The sequence below is a fragment of the Ixodes scapularis genome, unplaced genomic scaffold (genome assembly GCF_016920785.2).
Source record: "Ixodes scapularis isolate PalLabHiFi unplaced genomic scaffold, ASM1692078v2 PGA_scaffold11__112_contigs__length_91849675, whole genome shotgun sequence".
Taxonomy (NCBI): Eukaryota; Metazoa; Arthropoda; class Arachnida; order Ixodida; family Ixodidae; genus Ixodes; species Ixodes scapularis.
In genome coordinates this window covers 49,399,064-49,420,885 of record NW_024609837.1, presented here as the reverse complement: position 1 = coordinate 49,420,885, position 21,822 = coordinate 49,399,064, and the positions used below count along the sequence as shown (strand labels likewise).

Genomic DNA, 21,822 nt, shown 5'->3' with positions numbered 1-21,822 from the left:
GCAACTGGGCGATGAAAAAGTCTTTCGCACTAAAATGGAAGCTTGAACGAACCCCTTACATGTTATTTTGATTAAAAACCATTTTAGGGGGTGCTTAAGGCACCTTTTTAGGGTGCGAAATATAGAGAAATCGAAGAACCATTAAAAGCTTTTTAAGAACAGTTTTTAGTGTAGTCACTAACCGTTGAAGTAACATGGGACTTAGCGAAAATCTCATTACCATCCGGTGAATAATGTAATTGCGGCATTAGGCGCCGTAGAAGGAATCACGGAGATAGAGGCGTGAACATAATAATCCATGCCCTCAATTTCTTACGCTGTCAACGTTTATAGTTAACCTTGGATGTAAGGCCGTTCGCTGGCAACGCAGGATTCGAGCCAAGGCGAAGGGGATTTATCTTTGCAAGCTGAAATATGGCTTCATGTAGCCCGTCCCGCGCAACGCGTGACACCGAAGCTCCTCGGTCTCTCGAGACACGCATTCGCTAAGTAATTTAAGCCCAGTAAATTGATTTAGTTTAATGATTTTACGAGCAAGAGGCGCTGATGGCTGGTAGAGGTTCGGTGACAATGTTTCATCCCCAATTACGGTCGGTACGGAGAACGCCAGGCGCTCTTTGATAGAAAGCGTCCTTAATCATGCATAATTTATGAAGATGAAATGCTCGTTTAGTGATTTACCGAGGATACTGAAACACTCCCATGTGGTTCTCAGGCAAACTGCCCTCGTGTCCTCATTTCAGTGCCGATATATGATGTTGTTCCACAATTACACATACGACGTAGGTAAAAAGATTGTTTTTATATTTTATTTAAGTCTAATTTACTTATTTCGCGTATCTTTTAAATAAATCAACAATATATATATATATATATATATATATATTACTGCCAGTCGTAAGCCCAGGGAAGAAGTGGTAAACATGCGTTGAATGCAAAAAGTAAATTAATTTTACGAACAGAAAATGGTTTCAGTCTGAATTGTGTGACTCATTTGCAGTTCACAAACAATAGCAGGAAGCTTATTCCATGGTTTTACACCGGACAAACAAGTGAGTGTTTGACATTATCTGCTACAGACAAATCTGGCTAAATATTCAAATTGTCCTTTAGATTATTCAAGATTCGTTCAGTTTTTACATTAACATACATTGAAATATTGACACTATAGTGAGCTTATAATATCTTTAAAAAAGCTTTACGTCAATGTGACTGTCAAACCTGGTCAGTACTCTGGTTAAGTTTCCACTTGCTTTGAGGCTGGTGAAAAAATCAGTTGACCTGAGCAGTGCTGTATATGACAGACGGGTATTTTTCCCCTAAATATCTTGTAGACTATACAAATTTTAAAATATTCCCCTCTACTCAAACCCGACATTACACCTGAACCCGACAAGGGTTTGGGTTGTGGGCAAACTGGGGATCCCAAGATTTGGGCCAGGTTGCTCGCTTGCCAAATCCTCCGTGATCATTCCCACCGCGAGGAGCCAGGAGCAATGGTCCACGCGAGCGGAGCTCCGCAGCTGATACGTCACAACGTGTGCGCGATGGCCCTTGGGATAGCGGCGCGGGAGGTGACGGTGAATAAATCCCTACATGTTTTTGAACCAGTGCGTTGTGTCATTCTCCGAGACGAGAAGGAAGAGGGCGAATTCCACAAGACATAATGTGTATCCCGAAGCTCTTGATATGCTTCTTTCTCTACGCAATATCTAACATGTAAAAATGCTCTCACGAAGGATTTTGCGTACAAAACAATCTCAGACTACTCTCTTAAAAGTGACTGCGCGTTTACTTATCCACAAAACACTCGAAGAGTCAATCTCTGCGATCTACAAAATCAGCTCAGCAAAAGATGAGGAGGAACATCTCTTAAGACCTCAAAATTAAGTTAGCTCTGCGGCATTATGCAATGCAAGAATGATGCTCTTGCATTGCGCAATGGTGCAGCGCACTAAATTTTCAAGTGTAAACGAATGTTCTGCCTCATCATTCGCTGAGCTGATTTCGTAGATTGCAGAGATCGGCTCTTTGAGTGTTTTGCGAATAAGTAGACGCGGAGGATTTTTTCAGAGTGTAGATATCCCTGGCTCTCGAGAGGAAACAGTTTGTCAAATTGTGAGGTTATTACAGGCCAGAGAGCTAAGACTAACGTCCCCGATCTTAAAATATTCTTGACATTCTACATGCAAGTAATGGATAACGTAAAGACGTACCTTTAAGACTGAACTCCATGGAACGAATTGTGTGACGAATATCTCGCAAACGCCGCCCGACGGCACGCTCGCTTTGCGCGCGACGTAGCAGCCACTGTGTTGATACCACGTGCAGAGCAAAAGCCGCCGGGCAACATTCGTCGGTTATTCCCAGTATATTCGTCCCATGGAGTTCAGCCTTTAATTTTAAATATTGCGTTTTGAGGGGCTCAGAGACTGCCGGTTATTGCCTCCCATCAATATGACATTCAGTGAGTTTACAATGCACTTTCAGATGCACCCGTATTTCACTGCGCAAACGCATAACTGGCACACCGATCGTTGGTAATTTTTAGTTTATGCTGTAGCGTTTGCCAAAACGTATTCGAATTGGCTCATTGCGAAGGAAAATACGAAATAACTATGGTGTCTTCCGAAGGGGTTCTTTGGACATCAGTGACCACGACTGGAAATCCGAAGCATCCTCAATATAGAACTTCAGAATCTGTTAATAATAAGGTTTACTCGTGTGATTACGAACTAATACGTACCAACCTGACGCATGAGCTATTTCAATTTCTCCACGAGTGTGAGGAACTTAAGACAAGGGTTTCATTTTGTATAACAAATCCATGCCACTCTAAAGTACTAACTAAATTATGTAGCATTCAGAAACAGCTGTTTACGACAGCGATACGAACTCCCATAAAAAAACCTAACCCAAACAACACAGCTCTAGGAAAATTGGTAAGGAATAAAAAAATTGAGATTCACATACCCGCAATCGATAATCATGGCGCATTGATTTATGAAGACGGTAAAACCCATGAATTTTTATCATGTGTCCTTCGAAGTGACCTTTCTTGTCCAGAAATCGGTAGACTTCATCAGTCTGCATTACTGTGTCACTACCAAGCTTGTAACGTAGCGAGTTACAAATAACTGATTATTTGGCATCAATTGCATTTTATTGCAACTTTTTAATGCTGCAATTAATTTTGTTCTGTGTGTCACTCGTCTATGTTGCACAAGCGTTAGGCCCATTTGTTTACCCCTAAACCACTAAAAAAAGGGGGGGAAACTGGAAAAATCGTCCACAGACGACTTTTTTTCGGCTTTTCGCTGCCACCATTTAAAACGATTTCAACAGGCGGTCCCAACATTTAGGCACGTCACTTTCTAGAGGACTGTGAAGCGTCCGTCGAAGCATTGCAGAAGCACGAACTGGTTCTCAAAGTGTTTCTGGCGCTACAAAACCTCTCTTTCCTTAAGCGCATCCCCCCATGACGGTGAAATAAATGCCGACCAAACTCAAAACATTAAATTTTTGTTTCTAACTTGAAATGAAACAAAGCAATTGCCCTGACGTCATCTTAAACCATACCTTGATAAATTGTGCTGATGTTTTCCTCATTTACTTGGTAGTTGATTCCCGAAGACCATATATTATTCGGAGATAAAGACTGGAAGCTAGCCATTGTCGAACTCGTGTACCAAAGTGATTCCAAGATTGAAGTAGACGTCGATCGACCAACGTCGCTCATATCTATATGTTTATAAATAAGTATAAAATGTAAAATACAGGAGTATAGTAAAAAAATTGAACGCCGAATACTTCTCGCCCTTTCAAGATAAACTTAAGGGGAGTTTTGCCTTGAAGTCTTTGTTGCGTGTATATATATACATATAAACGGACATTGAGTTATGAGACAAATGAAAAGACGGTGAGAGTGCAGGCGAGCTGGTGGTAGCTAATCATGTCGTATTACACCTGAGACTGCGGTGGAAGAAATCGGAAGAACTTTCAGTAGAAGGAACAGACACAGAGAACGTCTCAACGTTCTCTGTGTCTGTTTCTTCCACCGCAGTCTCAGATGTAATACGGCATAATGAGACAAATGAATCGATTACGCAAAAAACGATGCGATAAACGCATGCACACACGAACATTACACGCGCTCACGCAACAAAGTTCCATGCATAAACAAACATGCAAACAGGGCTACTGACAGTGAAAGAACAAATATTTCAAACTGAGACAAGTGCGAAACTTCTTTTTTTTTTCTTCTTTAGCAGTTTCAGGGAGCCAAACGCGTTTCACTATGCAAAGAGGCATATTTATATGCAGTCTTGATCGCTCTAGACATATATAAATGCTAATATTGCGGTGTTCTTGTACTCCCGTGAAATAAAAAAAAAAGGCATCAGTCCACCAGCGCTTCAATTTAAATCAGGAGCCTTGCGTTTGATCGCGGTAGTCCCCGAAACCCATATGCGTCCTGCAAGCTAACTGAACAGAGTGTTTTCCCCTAACCTCATAAAGAGCTTTCTAACCAGATTCAGTAAAAATAAAATTTCGTCGTAGCCTCTTTCTCTAGCAAAGAAGTCGTTTTTGCCTGTTTTCTGAGAGTAATATGTAATACGTTCTTCTGGATTTCTAATGGCTGTCATTATCAAACAAAATGGCGCTTTGTATCGACGATTCACTGAAATGGATGCTAATTACTGTAAAGACATTCTCTCGAGATAAATGTATATATAACCCTTTTTTATGTCTATTGTCTTTGGAGAAATCTCCATATATTTCGACCAATGAATGTTGCAAAAATATTACTAAAACGATGACCTTCGTAGCAATTGCGAATAAAGACACGAATACAAAAGAAATCAAACAAACCACGTTCCACGCAACAAAAACCAAATTTCCGTTTCAGTACCCTAATTAAAAAAAATATTTTCTAAACATTGTGATAGGTTTTTTGGTCTGCGTAAAGCTATAAAAAGTTGTCTTTGCTTAGCTGAAAACCACGAAGCCGAAGATAGCCATCGATATGTATCGAGCATGTATCGATATAAAAAGGTGTTTTAAATTTGCACCATCCGCCAGAACACTTCACTGACGACTATATTTTTATTCCACGCCATGTGTCTAAATGCTAGGACGCCTTTCCATGCAAGTTTCAATACCACATGCATGATGCGCCGCATGTTGCATGTTTTAGCCGTTCGTAATTCATGATATCAAAAAGTTTCTAGGCCTAAAGAAAAACCAACAAATTTAATGAAAGACATCCTTCTAAGCATCACTAAGATTTCAAAAGGCAGCATGAATCTCACTGAAGCTTCGTTTGCAATGCGAGGAAATGCAGAGCAAGACAAAGCTCGATATGCGTAAATGATAAGCAATGCGAATATTTTCTCAACGATTTATGGTGCCGCAACCGCTAGTGTTAGGAAGAACTTGCTAGGGCAGCGAATATTTAACCAAGCCGTAGCACAAAGCCATTACAGTTACTGACAGCTTAGCAGACGCATGAGGTGGTGAGCGCCGAGCACGTTAATAATGTTCCTCAGCCAATCAGGTTGCTGAATTGGTTGATAAGCCCATCGTAAAAAAGAGTAACTAAACAACAAGCTCTTACAAAAAGAGTGACACCCTGCTTTTTGTATGTTCACAGTGACGCAAGGACAATATTTAACGCGTGTTTCTTACCCTGTTTCGTGGCTTGGTGTTCCTACAGCTGGACGTCACGCATATCTGATTCGCTTCAGAAGGCTCGAGTGCGAACCTGTCGCCACAAGTTTCTGATCTTATCGCTAGGTGACGTTGATTTCGCTGGAATCTCTAATAGATGAATGTACAACATTGTCCAATCGTACCACACCGTAATTCAACATCACTAGCTCTTTTCGAAACTAAGGACTCAAACGGTTGTTGGGTGTCGCTTCTAAATGTACACTCAAATAGCAGAGATTAGTTTTCTCGGAAGGGTGTGTTGGTGGCTTTGAAAGGGCAAGATGAATTAAAATAATTATACATAATACAGCATTACCCATAGTTTTACTATCCGTACGCTGACAAGACCATTCCTGCAATTAAGTATCTCAACCTGATGCCTGCTGAAATCTTTCTCGAATATCAATTGGTTTAGTAATATACTCGTGATAAGTTAGCACTTATATATGTTCAACAGATGCTCGTACGTCGAAAATGTAGATTTACGGCGAATAATATATCCATATTACCTAATCTGCGCGTCAGTTGACTTTGAGATACTAAAACGTAATTAAGATGAAATCAAAACGTGTGCCTTTACTTCAAGGTTAAGAATGTTTGTTTTAATCTCGAGATGTTTTTTTGTAAATCCCACTGCGCTTATTTCTCTGGTGTCTCGTTAATATGAACACCCTCGTTCCCGCACAATGCGCCAAGAAACTGACTTCTTCCTCATAACGAGGCGAAATTTCAGGTGTCAACCCAATCCGTTAGCCAAAATTATATCTGCAGTATATGATAACGTGGTCCGTATTAACGAGAGGGCCTTGTGCCACACAAGAACGATCACCTGTTAATCAGCCTGTCACCATTCTGACGCACCAGTTATCTCTGTAAAAATAATAAGTTGCGGTGTTCTTGACAGTGCAAACTAACGAACTGTTGCCGAACACTCAGTTTCAGCCTAAGCGTTTAACACGATTTCGTGACCAGATGTCAAAGTTTCAGAGCCTGCCGTTGTTTGATCCAAGACTTCGAAGCGAACTTCAGAACTTTTCATTTAAAAAACGTGCCCCTTTCCCGGTAGCCGACACGATTTATCTGCCTAGATTCGTAGTTTTCGTCAGCTGCCTTTTTTTACTTTAGAATCTTCCGAAAACCACTCGTAACTTTTGAACATAACAACGGCAAGCTCTGAAAGTTCGGCAACCGGTCCGAACCGCTAGCGGAGCAGCTTTACGAAGAGTGAGAGTTCGGTAACGCATAATTGATTTTTGCAGTCGAAAAAATAATAGACTAAATATTTAATGGCGATGACGGGAAGAACACAAAACACAAAACTGGAATGCGTCACAGGGCAGCGAACATCGGATCCCCCTCCTTAGCCCTCTTGGAGGCCTACCTTGCCTTCCTTCGACCGTAACTTCAGTCATGACCTCACCGCCTCTTTTTCTCCTTCACCAGCTCGTAGGGCTCCTTCTGCTCCTTTCGTCCCTTCCCCGTCTCTCCCCTCTCCTGCCCCTTCTCTTCCTCCTTTTTTTCCTAGTGCTAAATGGTTTCCCTTCCCCTTCCCTGATCAAGCGTCCTTCACCTCCCTCCTTCTTCGGGAGAAAGATCCCGTCCCATCCGGATTGTCATGAAACGTCTGCTGCCAGTTGGTAAACCGCCTCGACCGTCCATGTGTATTGTGTTCGTCCCAAATTTTATATTATCCTTATCAGCACGGTGTAAATTCAAAGCTGTAAATATTTGTTTCAAGACACCGGGTAGCTACCGGCTGAAGAAAGCTAGCTATTCTGATGCGAGCCTTAGTGGGCTAGTTATTCACGTCCAAACCAGTTTCCCCTTAATATTCTTACGTTAATACCATATAACTCCTTTGATTCACGAATATAGCTTTTTACTAGTTGTGTATATTTGTTTCCCCGCTCTCCAGGTTCGGGAGCATGATTTTCCGAAGTGTCAGAGATAATCGCTAAGTTATTCCACTAGCAGTTACAGAAGAAACAAAATTGACATCAGAAGTGAGGACATCGTCTATACACACAGCTCTTTGGAGTTCACATTATACGAAAGGAAGCTAATAAAAATATAAACCTTAGTGGTTAAAATTATGTATGTATCCTTCTGACGTATCAGGAAGTAACAATATATAATTTACGAATAAGCTCGTTCAAATCACTGGAAGTTTGGTTATTGATTTTAAGACTTCTTCATGTTTACGTTCCCGGAAGACAGTCTGGTTCTCGGTAAGAATCATCATCAAACGTGGAAATCGTTTTCTCGAAAGCAACTTTTTGGTTACAACAGCAACAAAAAAAAAACTTCAATATTTGTTTTAATAGTTTAAGGCGGATGTTGATATTTTTCGACCCCAAACAACCCAGGGGCAAATGACTAAAATTTTCTCTTCAAGTTCGCACAGTAAGATAGATGGACCGTCATTTTGAGGCGTTGAATCTCATAAATAATTGCCATATTCAAAGACGTCTCAAAACTAGTATTATCTGCAAGAGGAGAGATTCTAAAGTGTCTAAGATGCGGTACGTCTAGAAATTCATTAATGGAAAACAATTAATTGAAGCACGATGGAAAACAAGCTTCACTAATGCGAAGAGATTATTTAACCGAAACTACGGCAAAAATAGAAAATATTCATTATTCCTAAAACCTAAAACAAGGAGCAAACCTTTTAATATAACCGGATTTCCAATCGAGAAAAAAGACAGAGTTAACGCAAAACGTTAGAAATAAAGGTCCGTACAATGCGGGGAGGATCATCAACAATCTTATATTACATCTTCAATGAAGATAAATAAAAAAAAAGCATCAAAAAAGAGGATGAACCCCGAAGCTCATTACATATTTAGCAAATAAAGTATTCTAATTATCAGCGTTTCTGAGCTGAGCTTAATCAAGAGCGCTCCAGCACTCAGTCTTCACAGAAGGCGAATCTTCAACTGTTATTAATATTTTTATTTAAAATAGTACAAAGAGGATTATACTTTCTTTTTTAATTGAGGTTCCCTCAGTATCATTTACTAAAAAGTAGAAAAAAATGGCGGGGTTTAGTGATTAGACCGAACGAAACTGGGTACTGGCGAAAAAAAAAAAATAGGGTGGAAAATTGAGGGGCAGTCGGATAGATCGAGCCCCTCGATTTGCTCCCGGAAAAATTCGATAACTCATTCAGTTAAGCCTCGCCGGCTCAGACGCGTTTCACGCCATTCTGAGCTTCAGTTAGAACTTGGATTGTTCTATTTGGTGGACTAGCTGAACTACATTCGGTGAGCAAGTTTGTCTGCTCTTTAACACAGAAGCAGAGTGACGTCAAGGCCCCAAGTGCTGATTAGAGGATTTCGCGGGTAGTGTACATTTGCTGTGTCCTCCAATAACAGTTAGCAAGTTTGTCTGCCCTTTGCGCAGGGGCAGAGGGACGTCGCGGTGCCAAGCACTCCCTGGATGATGTAGTGCATAAAAGAGAGACAGGCTTCTTCCTTTGTGTCTACCCACTGTGCACACCAATCAGAGCACGCCAATTCGTCTGCTCTCTACGCAGAATGTGCGGGGGCGACTCCGGTGTATGTGTGTGTAAATATTGCTTTTATTATAAATTAAAAGAAATAAATAGAAAGAGGGATGCAAGACGCATTGTTAGTCACCCATGGAGGGGTCTGGTTCGTCGTCTTCCGGGGATAGGGAGAAAAAGAGGATAGGAGGTAGGAGATGATAATGGGGATGAGCGTATTTACAGAAATGCAGGGTATGGCCGCGGATACAATGAAAGGACAGGTCGCATCCCCCCGCCGCCCCAACCGCAGCCGGAGCGCACGCTCCCCGGCTGGGCGCCGACTTCAAGAAGCCAAAGCGCCACAGGGGCACGAGCGTCCCTGCCACGATCAGGGCGACAGAGCGAAACACCCTCCGCTTCGACCCATCGGAGACCATAGTATGAAGGCACGTCGTATGCTATTTAAAAGTCTGGATGACAGGTTTGTCGCTCCCAAAAAGTCCATGAGGGCTTTCAGTATATTCGTTCTTCTCGACCGGGATCCTGATGGGAAGAGGAGAGCGTTGGAATCCCCCGGCGAAACATAGAGGCCCTTCAGTGTTTTGGTTAATGTGGCTCGCTCTGTCTCTAGCGACTGACACTCCCAAATGATGTGTTTTCTGCCTTCGATGATGTTGCATGTGTCTTCAATGTTTTGTTTCAATTTACGATGGAATACAGTGGACGCTACAAATAATTTCGACAATCCAGCGCTATTACTGTGTCTCGTCGTTGCGTCGTTGTGCCCGTTTGAGAGGACACGGGGCAGCCATACTGCATGAGATATGTTCCTCCTGCCTGTAGTATTCGCTAAGGCCGTTAGAAAGGCGAAACGTGGTGTAGTTGTAGCACTAGAAACCTTTCATTTTATCCGTCTTTTTTTTAAATAAACCAGTTCTTTACGAACGAGAAATCTGTCTTCGAAAAAAATAGCTTAAATAATTTCATGAGCACGTTTTTTCTGTCTACTACTAAGTACAAGGCGCGATACAGCGAACGAAAAACTCAAGGTCGATGTGGCGTTTGCTATCCGCAGAAGAGAGCATCATCTGTTGTGGGAGAGCTTAAAAACACGCAAGATCACGAGCAATAATTATTTCGCGCTTCCTCTCTGCTGAAAGAGCCATCCTACGTTTTCGTAACTCTTCTCTCATATAGCAATAAACGCGTTTTGCTCGACTCGGTTGCCGCGTTAGTCTAGGTTATCGAACGACGGCAACTTTCGTGTGGATCACATTTGATTGTTTGGGTCCGAGTTCGCGAACTATGATTATATATATATATATATATATATATATATATATATATATATATATAAAAAGGTAGAACGAGTTGGGAGTGCACGTGATCAAAAAGGGTTAATTCAAAAATAATATGTGACCAAAAAAAAAAATAAAATAGGGGGGTCGCAGTGCTCGAATAAAGGACTTTTTTCTTCACCTTCGCGCTTGAACCAACTTGGGATCTGCCAGTCATATTTTTGTTAATTTAAAAATGCCGCGCTTTCGAGTTGCGGCAACACAAAACGCGTTCTACGAATTGTTTTCCTAATTGCTTTTACATTAAGAAAATATTATCTCAACGTGTGTAAATCCTCCTTCTAAATTGCTTTCGTATACACACATGAAACAAAAACAAAAAAAAAAAACATTGAATTGGGCCAGTTATGTCGACTTCAAAGAATTTAAGGGTTAGTAATCAAGAGCGTAATGGCATGTTCAACTCCGTCCTAAATCTGCATTACGCAAGATTAAGTCGCAGTTCTGCTGCACGCAGTGCACTCAGGGAGGAACTGTCAGGCTGGGTTACGGCTTCACAGCGGTGAGGTAGCGGTGCCTCATGTACTAAAATTCCTTTCCACGTGAAAACAGAATAAAACTGAACTGCGATAATAACGCATTATGTTTCTCGTTTAAAGGGTCGGCTCACGAAATCAAATATTAGGTATTGCATTCTGTGCATGAGGCTCACCTTTCAATCACGTGCTTCAATGGCTGACCAAATCACCGGAAGCAAATCTGCGAAAGAAAGAGAAAAAATGTTGAGGCGAAACGATTGCAATTGTTTTAATGGAACTTTTTTTTAATACCCATTTTGGAGCACAAAAAACGGTAAGTGTATGCATTTAAAACCCGTAAGGAACAGGCATTGGGAATGTGAAACAAATATTATGCCAGTTAGTGCTACCGAGAAATGATCGGGTTTGTCGTTAAAGATCTGCTTTTAACTGCCTTGAGGATTATACACCTCCGTCGTACCCATAATTTTCTCATAAAACATATTTAGGAAGTACGAGCTAAATAAAAAAGTTTTATAGATATAAACATCCAATTATTGTGTATTCGCAACCATTTGGACACTTCTAACATGACGAAGCTTTAGTGCCCGTAGATATTTATTTGGCATATTTTTCACACCGGTTCGCAGGCAGCACATGTTCAAAACCCAATATATTAGTAAGTTAATAAAGATGTAGTTTTATATACAGTAATGTGTCGTCAATATGGACGACTCCATTCCCACCAAAAAATCGACCATAATATGAGTTGCCCATATGAACGAGTAAACAAATTCACGTATTTCGCAAGTATCTCTCCGAAAATGGTGCCCATATAGTGCGATACACGTATTGACTGGTCACAAATAAACGAGACATGACTTTATCAGCGTCTGCACATAATCTCTGAATGGTACTTTTGAACTAACCTGCTTGAGTACACATTTTTGTGTTGATGTTCTCTAAAACCTTGAAGCTACAATGTATACTTTATTTATAATTATCTTTCAATGGGACATTCATAATCTCGCGCCTTATGGGGTAACTGCAGCCCATTTAAGAACTCACTGCTTTCTAGCTTTTCGAGCAAGTTATTAGAAGGCAAGCAGCTCTCCACCGTAAAAGAAGGTAAAAATAATTAATAAATAAATAAACAAATTATTTTAGGGTTAGGTTAAAAAAAGAGTCAATCAACACACTTTACGTTCGCAGATTTTTTTTTTTTTAATAGTGCTATAGGTATTATCTAATTTTAAGTAGTTCAATATAATTGCGCTAAGCGGCCTGAACCAGAGGTTACTTGTGTGTAAAGCAGTGTCCTAAAACTGTTAGTCGCGTGCAAATATTACAAAAAACCTCATATTTATAACCTCTACATATTCACCCTGGCTTTGTCTTGAACTAATGATTACAATGTGTCAAGGATTCCTAACTGTCTGAGCAACATTATATACTCGAGACTGTGGTAAAAGCAGGGAAACGGTGTCGAAGAAGAAAGACGGGGGAAAAGAACGTCTCATTTGAGACGTTCTTTTCCCCTGTCTTTTTTCCTCGACACCGTTTCCCTGCTTTTACCACAGTCTCGGGATTTCTACATCATGATCAACATCCACCAGCTCGCCTGCGCACTCTCTGTTTTTTCATTAAATACTCATTCATTTATTTATACAACACTGTGTGAACAACCAAAGGAACACAAACCCAGGCAGCACGCCGACACTGGGCCAGCGTCGAGGGAATATTTCTCACAATATCGGTCCAGCTTCATGCTTTGCATCACGGCCCAGTATATCGGTTAACGATCGTTCTAGTAATCGGCCAGAATCGGTAAAATCATTCAAGTTCTGGGCGCAGATGAGCGGATATCGGTTAAGATGGCCGCGGCCGCTGCGGCGTCAGCGGACTTGGGCCAAGCCAACGTTACTAGAACCGATCAGTTGGGAAACTGCCATAAAGCCTGCTCTGAAAGAGTGGCACCGCTCCGTACTTGAGAACCGAGCTAATAGCGATCGCAACGCCGCCATTTCTTCCGCGCCGGCAACTCGAGGAACAGCACGTGACTTCTATTTTGGCTTTAATCGGCCATTTTGCCTCCGAAACAGACACGCTGGAAGAAACTTCAAGGGTGCCACCCCCGACTACCAAGCGGACGCGCTGCTAATTACTTCCGAAGTTCGGATGCGCCTCGGTCGGGATCCCCTACCTGAAATCACCGCTGAGACGTGGTTGTATAAAAACAATATTAATTGTGCCGCAAACCTTGTAAACTAAAAATTTTAGAAAACATCTCGCGCCCCTCGTTTTGTACTAATTTCCAATAAAAGTTACTTCAAAAAGTTTTTTTTTTTTTTTGGTTTGTTTGTACGGAAAAACCCAGTTCCAGCCGCTGATTGCCCGGCGAGCCCTCGGCGCGGCCCGTGGCATCGGCGGCGGCCGCCGCGATTGGCCGCCGCGATTAACCGATTCAGTATCGTTTTAAAAACAGTCAAGAATCCCTAATACCGTCCGATATAGCCTGTTCAGACCCGACAAAGTACGGGAAAACGGCTCTGGATGCTGTATATCAGCGTGGCGTTGGCCGATCGAAGTGATGTTTCGCCGACATCGGCCACATCACAGTAATAGTGGCCCGATCTTTAGGATTCACCGCTAATATCGGCAGTATCAGAATGATATTGGCACGATTTCTCCGATCCGACGCCGATATTGGCGCAATACTGTGTGCTGCCTGGGAAGGCAATAGGTGGATTGCACGAAAGCTATGCCAAAAACGTAAAGTTGCAGTGTTAACTTTCATTTTAGCAGAAAGAAAGTTATAATGGATTGAATGGTCTTGCTTGTGAATAATGAGACATATATCGATAAGTAAAATAAATGTAAGTATCTGCAGGCTTACAATTTTGCGCAGATTACTTTTAGGGCCAGGTTTTTATAAAATATAAACTTGCAAGGAAAGCTTACGCAAGCGTGTAGGACGTAATTCATCGCTAAGATTAGCACAAAAAAAAAGTGAAAGCCGTTTACAACTCCCTCTAACGCCGAATTGGAACGCAGCTCTTGAGGAGGAGGAGGGAAGGGCACTGAGGGGAGGGTATATTCCTCCTCCCTCCTCCTCCCTAGTGATCCTGCCAGCTACTCCTGAACGAAACGGCTCCGGTTCGAAACCGGCTAAGGGAAAAGAAATAAAAGTCTTTTAAAATCATTTTTCGTAGTAATGAAAATTCGGATTCGTCCCCCCTGCTCATCCACCCTTCTCCCCTTCTTTCTCCTCCTCCCATCACGGGGGTCACGTGATCTCTGGGTGGGGGGGGGGGGGGGGAGGGAGGGGGATCCGTGACTCGGGGGTGTCGCGCAACCTGGGGGTAGGGGGGCTTACGTGACCTGGGGGGGGGGGGGGGGGTCACGTGACCTCACGGTTAAGCCGACGGCGACGGCGACGCCGCTCAAGCCGGAAACGGGCGCCTAAGAGCTGCGCTCTACAGCGAAATAATGTATTGTATAGAGCTATTAGGATCCCCCGCAAAGCTTTACATTTCAACCGGCATAATTCTTTCTTTCTGATATGGTATGAACTAAGATAAAAACTACTTTCCCTTGTTGTTATATTTTTGTCCAGAAAAAATTGCGTTGATTTGGCGTCCGATGCACTCAAACTAACATAACTATAAACAAGTAGGGTCCTTCATCTTGGTGAAAACATTGGATGATGTATCACAAGAAATAAGCGATATATATATATATATATATATATATATATATATATATATATATATATATATATATATATGTCTGTGTGTGTTCACGCGGAGAAAGCACCAAGCCCCAATATAATGAGACTTACCTAAAGCTGGCCACCTAGAACACACTGCTCTGAGACCCACATATGTCTGTACTTGATTAAAATTACATTTTACATTGCAGCAGGTCATGATGCTGTGTCCAACTCACGGCAACCAGTCACAGGTGCTTTGTTTGTAGTATGTGCGGAAACAAAATACCGTTAACTAATTTAACGTAGGATAACGTTGCAAAAAGACGAAAACAAAAATATTCAAAATATCCGTCAAAATATTCCGGTCTGACATTACTTGTTTTAATAATATCGCTTCAATTTCCAGTAATATCCCGCGTTCCTGGACTGACAGGCGAAGGCTGTTTAACCGGAACATTATTAAAACTTGCCCCGACACGAGTGCCCCCAAAAATAAATAAAACTAAAAGGAGTAATACTGGGCGGCGCCAGCTTTTGCTAACATCTACGCGACGACATGTCTTTCTGGTTCGCTAACGCTTCCTCTGAAGTTGCTTTTGCACTCGCTTTATTTATGTGCGTTGTTTTTCATCCTTCCAATATTATTGTTGTTCATCAACCATTGTTGTCTCACTCGCTCCCTCTTTTTGCGCATTACCTAATTTCTATAGTGATAAATGAAATAATATTAAAAAAAACACAAGAAAAACATTTTGTATTTGAACTTATTATCATATTACGCAGTTTAATGAAAAAAAATTCATCATACGCCTTAAAGAATACACAAACGAAATTCGAAAGGAGCTTTGAATTTCATTTCCAACGTCTCAGGCGTACCATCCCGCGTTTAACCGGCCGTGTGCTGGCGCTACGGTCTTCTCCATCCAATACCACGGAAGAAGCCTGCACACGTGACCTCCCAAAGGGAACGGCAATGGGCAAAATCCAGTCACGTGACCGCGCACCTGGAACCCGAGACGATTTCGGTTGTTAACGCAGGCTGGCGCGTGGTCCACTTTAACCGAAATGCAATCGACGAGAATGCCGGCGCATCGCATCGTGGAATAGGCGCCTGAATAGGCGACCCGTGCAGGGCTCTATTATTGTGTTTCGCGCTCCTTTGATGTCGCGTTCTTACTCCGAAATTTTGCCCCTTTGGGGGAAAAACGGCCGACAAAGTTCCAGCCTTTGGGAGATTATTAGATGAGTCACTTTCCACTCTCATTGTTGAATCTGCCCTTTGCGCGTGGCTAGCTTTTACGGCTGTAAGCTTTCTTGGGGAGGCTGCGCTGTCGGTCCCGTGTGTTTTTTGTGTATGTACTTCATGCTCTGCTACATTTATCGAAGAAATTATCTTCTAAACTTAGCGGAAATTTTTATTCGCTAAATCCAACGGGGAATAACTGAGTCGTCGTAACATTGTGACTCTTAACATGACGTCTATTTTTTTTTCTCAATCCAGCGTAGATATGATTCCGCTAATTTTGGTATGCATTTTTGTTTGCGAAGCTTAGCTCAAAAACAAAAACCATTCGCTCAATATACAGACGAAATTTATACGCCAAGTTTAGAGGACATTTATTGGCTAGATTTAGCGGAAGTACATCATCACGTGAAGTAACGACATCACGTCAGGTTACAGAGTTAAATGAACTCAGAGTGTCACATGAACACCGACCGCACAAGTTAGCGGTTCGCAAGTCCGCTCAATTTTTACGAATAATAGGAGGTTTACGTAGGCTGCTTTACGAGCTCTGCTACTCTCTCCGCAACAGAGACGCCACCACCGCGCAAGCGTGGCGCTAGCATTGCGTGCAGAATCCAGGACCTCGTAGCGGGTTACGCAGAACGTTATGGGACAGCGGAAACGATCTACGAAAACTCCCTAGCCTAGTGTAACTGTGCCCAGCAGAGACCAGCGTAGCAGTCCATTTCGCAAGACGCGGCAAGAAACGATGGCATTTTTTTTTATCTCTCCACTCAGACAAATAAATCTGCAATTTAAAAACTGCGGCAGACTCTTATGCACATCGTGAACTCGTAGTTCTCGGTAACTCAAATGGGATCAGGTCCTAGTTGTAACAGCCTATTTCTAAGACCGATAAGCGATATTTGTTTTGAGATTAGAAGAACTCGTTGGCATAAACTAGTTTTAATAGCACACTGTATTAAAGTATTTCAACATATACTCACGCCCGGAATCGACTTTGTTGCTAAGAAATGTATTATGGCATTTCTGAGTTTATTTTTTTTTTAGATTGTGCTTCGCGGATAAATTAGTCTTCCACAAATACATCTCGAAAATAAAGCGTGGTGATTCTGCTCATGCGCAGGCCCCACAGCAGCGCCAGGTCAGTGACCTGAGATCAGAGTTGAGTTGGTGTATGGCCATGAGGACATACAAATGTTTAGTTTGCATATACTTTGAAACAAATGTCTGCGCTCTGAATAATTGCCGTCCGTCTACACTTTCCCGCAATGCGCACTACGAAAGGAGATGGTGAATGAAAAGCTTGAATACATCTTTCGGTGTAAAGATGAGGTCTGTAACGTAATAATAGGTATGGCGCTTCACGCGGCGGGCATGTATTTCGAACATGAACATATTTTCAGGGACGTCAATCACAAAACCTGTTCCGTAAATTGAATTGATTGTATCACCAGGCGCGCAGCGGTAAGGTGGACGAACAGTTTTTTTAAAGCGTATGGTCACGCAAACTTCGTAAAACAGGAGCAAACAAAAACTACCTGTCTTGACTGCTAACATGCAGTATCATTAACAAAACACTTGTGAAGAGGTATGCATGTGTGTTACCTCAGACAACAACATTTAACCAGCGTTCACATTAAGGTTCCTTAGGCGTTAGGGAACTCTGATTTCGTTCTTTGTTAATTCTGGCTCTGTAACTTCAAACATATTTCTACAGACGATAAGTAACTTGTCCTTTCAGGATATCCGTTTTTTTTACATTTTCGCACGGGTTATTCTTATAATATATGTAACCAACTTTAGTATGAAATGTTACGGTCACAGATGCGCGAGGGGGGTGGGGTTAAAGAGTAAACAAATTTCAACTGACGAGGTCCCACCGCCCTTGTAGATTGCACTCAAAAAACAAACCAAAATATAACGATAAACGCATAAACAATCTCATGCTGAGCAGGTAGAAATAAACTGTAAACATTAATTTTATGCGCTCATAAGTGAAACCATATTAGAATCTTAATTATATAAAAGCACTTATGTAACAATCATCGTTCACATAAAAATAACCCATAGAAACACATTACACGGTCCAAACTGTGAGAAGCTTTGAATTTCCGAACATAATGATTTAAAAATCACAAGTACATCCAATCCCAACAGATAATGAACTATTCATTCCGACGTTGCATATTGCGTTCAATATATACATACGTATATATATATATGTATTAAACAAGTTGTCACACAATACTGTCCAAAGAACGGAAGACGGTCTTGTGTACTGGTATTCTTGAAACTGAAAAGCGAGGAAGTATTTTCATTATTTAAATAATATCTGGTCTCTCGCTAAAATTCTGCAAGCACCCACGCTGGATTTGATATTCATCGTACCAGACGGACCAAACTCCACGCCGAAAGTGACCGCTCGTTTGAGAACACCTTAAAGTTTCGGAGTGTGTGCACGCTTCAGAAAACCCCTTAGGAAGACTGTGTTTTCTTTTTGGTTTTAAAGTTCTAAAAGAACCGGTATTCAAGTTGTTTGTGAATGTATGGCGGCCTCTTGGTCGCATTACAAGCCTCGACTTGTTTTCATGGATGAGCGCAGGAACACACGAATGCTAAACACGGCTCGGCTCATTTCTGCAGATTACGAATCCGCGAAGTTTCGCAGTAAGTTTCGGAGGCACTATTTCTTTTTGTGTGGGGCTCGACTCGCTATTGTGGCATCTAACATATGCGGATTTAACGCGTCCCAACAGGGAAAACTTTTCTCAAAGCAGATTCGCGCAAGCGAGAAAACGACACTAATTGCCCGCATCTCTACAGAATGCGGACTCCTATCTTCTCGTTCAAATGAAAGCCCTCTTTGTTCATGAGGCGTAAAATACAGGAAAGACGTTTCGTGCTTCGAGGTTTCGTGGTTATAAAAAGGAACACATAATAACAAGCATTAGGCCATTTATCAGTAGAGTCTCCAGAGAGATATTAGTTTGAAGTGACTTTGCCGTGAAAACTTTGAAACCAACATCCTCTTTTCCGTCGGGGTTAGAAAAACGCCCATTGGATAGCAAATGTAGTCTATCTAAAAACAAGCGTCATACGTATTTTCGAACTTGAAGCAAAAAGTACTCAATAAAGCGTTTTAGGTTCTGTTGCGCGAATTAAACTAATATGATGGTAAGTTAGGTGTTAAATAAATTAATCCTAGCAATGCACGAAAATATTCGTGTGTTGAAAGAAATTGTAAAACGTCTGTGTTATAGCGTAGAGATTATATTTTAGCCAATTAATGAGTTGCAGCTTATATTGGAACTCTTATTCCAAATTTATACTCGGGCTTTTTGTAATAAAAATGTATATCGCACTCTCGAACTCAACTGCCTATTCAGTTCGCTTAAAATCATATTTTCGTATTTTTGTTGCACGAACGTATATTCTGTACCAGTTTTGACTTCCCTCAAGCATCGATCTGCATAGGCTCGGTAATATAGTCTAACAAGACTAAAACAAATATATATTGATTTTATGGGAACGACTCATTCATCAAAGGAATAAGGCAACTGGTCTTTATCGATCAAGTAATTTGAGCAACGAAAACGGACGCGGAAGTTTCGCTCGATATAACGACATATGTTCCGCGGCCGTATTACCATCGGAAATCTTTTCTGGCCACTTGCGAAGGCTCTAGCCAAGAAGAACTTCGTCCGTTCATATTTATTTCGAGTATTTCAGATGCCTGAAATTTTTTAAGTGATCAATATAACATGTACTACATAATTCATGATCACTCATCTTGAGCGGTATTTCAGTTAAGCGGTCTCTACCTTTTTTACTTGTGTCAATTCACCATGTTATTGTATTTGCGCTCTTACTCTATTTCATACCTATTAAAATTACTCTATTCGTTCGAGCTAGTATTTTTCAGTTCTGGCGATCATTTTAATACCTTAGTAAATGTAATTTTGTATAATCTTTGTGAGTGCGTCATTCTTTAAATTTTCAATTCTCGATGGTACGCTGCAATTTCGGTGAACTCAATCAAAGGTTTTCTAAAGCTTACTGCCTCTTTGCGAGATAAAAATTGAACTCAATAAATTAACACGACATAATCCCCGAGACTGCAGGCATGAAACGACATGAACTCTAAACGTTCTCGGGTTTATGTCATGTTCAATCTAAACCAGCTTGTTTGCGCCCTTACATTCAGCTCACTACATCGTTCTTTTTTTCGCTCCTTGATTCTACCACTTTAGCTCTTCCTACGATTGCTATCAAAGTTGCCTCAAGAGCGCATTTCACCACAATGTCGCAGGCAAATTATAGGCAAGTGATAGACTAAGAGCGATTTAATCTCTATGAGGAAAGCTTGACTCGGGCTGAAACATCGACTCACCAAATGCGATGAAACGCCATAAATCATTCCAAGTGCGACCTTTTAATTCCTCAATTTATATTGATATCTGCAACTAACCTTTATCATGTATTTCCGCGTGCGACAGCACTCTCAAGTGTGTAAAAATGGTTCTTGATATATTTGCCACCCTCGGAGTTTATTTTATCTAAATTCTTTGATTTAGCTTGTATATTCCATTACTGAGTTGAGATTTTTTTTTTCTCAACATAACTGTTTAAGCATGTGTGTCTATCCATAACACCCATATTTTATTTTTTTAAATAACCCGCTGTGGCGCTTTGATGATGACACGGTGTCATTCGCGTTAATTTTAGTGAGTGAATGTTGCCGTTTTGTGTTATGACACCCACCAACTGGGAGTTTCGGTGCCCTTTTGCAGTTTGCTATCCGCTTGTTCCCCGAAACGCTTCACGGGTAGGAAAATCTCAGCTTGTAAAGCCTCTTCCAATTGTGTTAATGATTTTAAAATGTTTTAATACAATTATATTTTTATGTTTATGAACACTTTAGCCCCTAGGTTGCAATGTCAATGTAGTCAGAGCATCTTTCCTCGTGTCTTTATTCTTTCTACCAATAAAAAAAAATATATATATATATTTAAATCATGACAAAACTTGACTTTGACAGCGATTAAAATCTTCGAGTACAATATCCCCGTCGCATGCGATGCATCGACTTCTTGACAAACTCTATAATTCGCTTTTACCCAATAAACACATGGATGGTTGACAAAATTTTTTCCGATTCTATTCAGCCCATTTATTAATTGGGGTACACGAAGATTCACGTGTACACAATACATAGCTTGCTCTGACGTCACTTGGTCAAACACAATCTGGGAAAGGGTGGGTGAGAGCGAAGCTTCCTCACCGCTAACGATGTGCTTCTGACCACCAGAGAGAAGGGAGGACTGACGTTGGCGTGCGGGCCATATATCAGGGTTAGACTAAACCAAATTTAATTTTGTGTTCTTTTTTTAAGATTTAATAATGTTCATTTATTTATTTATTTGCTCGAATCCCCCTTACTACAGAATTATCGTAGGGAGTAGACAGTAAAAAATTTTGAAAATTGTAAAGCACAAATAAATTAATAAATTTTTGATTGTGCTGTAGGATATTAAATGAAAATGACAATACAGCAACTTTGTAATGTGAGAAAGGAGAGTCAAATGGGGCCATAAAAATATTAACATAAATCAATGTCGCACTGCTATAATAAGTTAAATATAAGGTTTTTTAGTGCTGCAAAAAGGAGGGAAGAGGAGCAGATTCAATTTCGGCAAGGATATTCGACCAGTGGACTGTTCAGTGATATTTAAGCATGTTTACTTTCGACATGTATTTCCCAACTTTAAGATTGTGGTCTTTACGGAGGGAGATATAGGTTTGTTCTTTCATGTATCGTGGGTTATCGATGCCGTTTTTTGTAA

The 21,822-nt window shown here is 41.1% G+C and overlaps 1 protein-coding gene across 6 annotated transcripts in view; it reads right to left on the bottom strand.

Moving 5' to 3' along the window:
- The window catches only part of LOC8043417 (alpha-2-macroglobulin-like protein 1), a 175,308-nt gene that overhangs the window by 92,028 nt on the left and 61,458 nt on the right, over positions 1-21,822 (bottom strand). For all 6 annotated transcript variants that reach the window (XM_040502886.2, XM_029978569.4, XM_040502887.2 and 3 more), the window contains exon 2: positions 11,213-11,259. The gene's annotated coding sequence lies outside the window, so the exon portion shown is untranslated. The remainder of the gene's footprint in view (positions 1-11,212; positions 11,260-21,822) is intronic.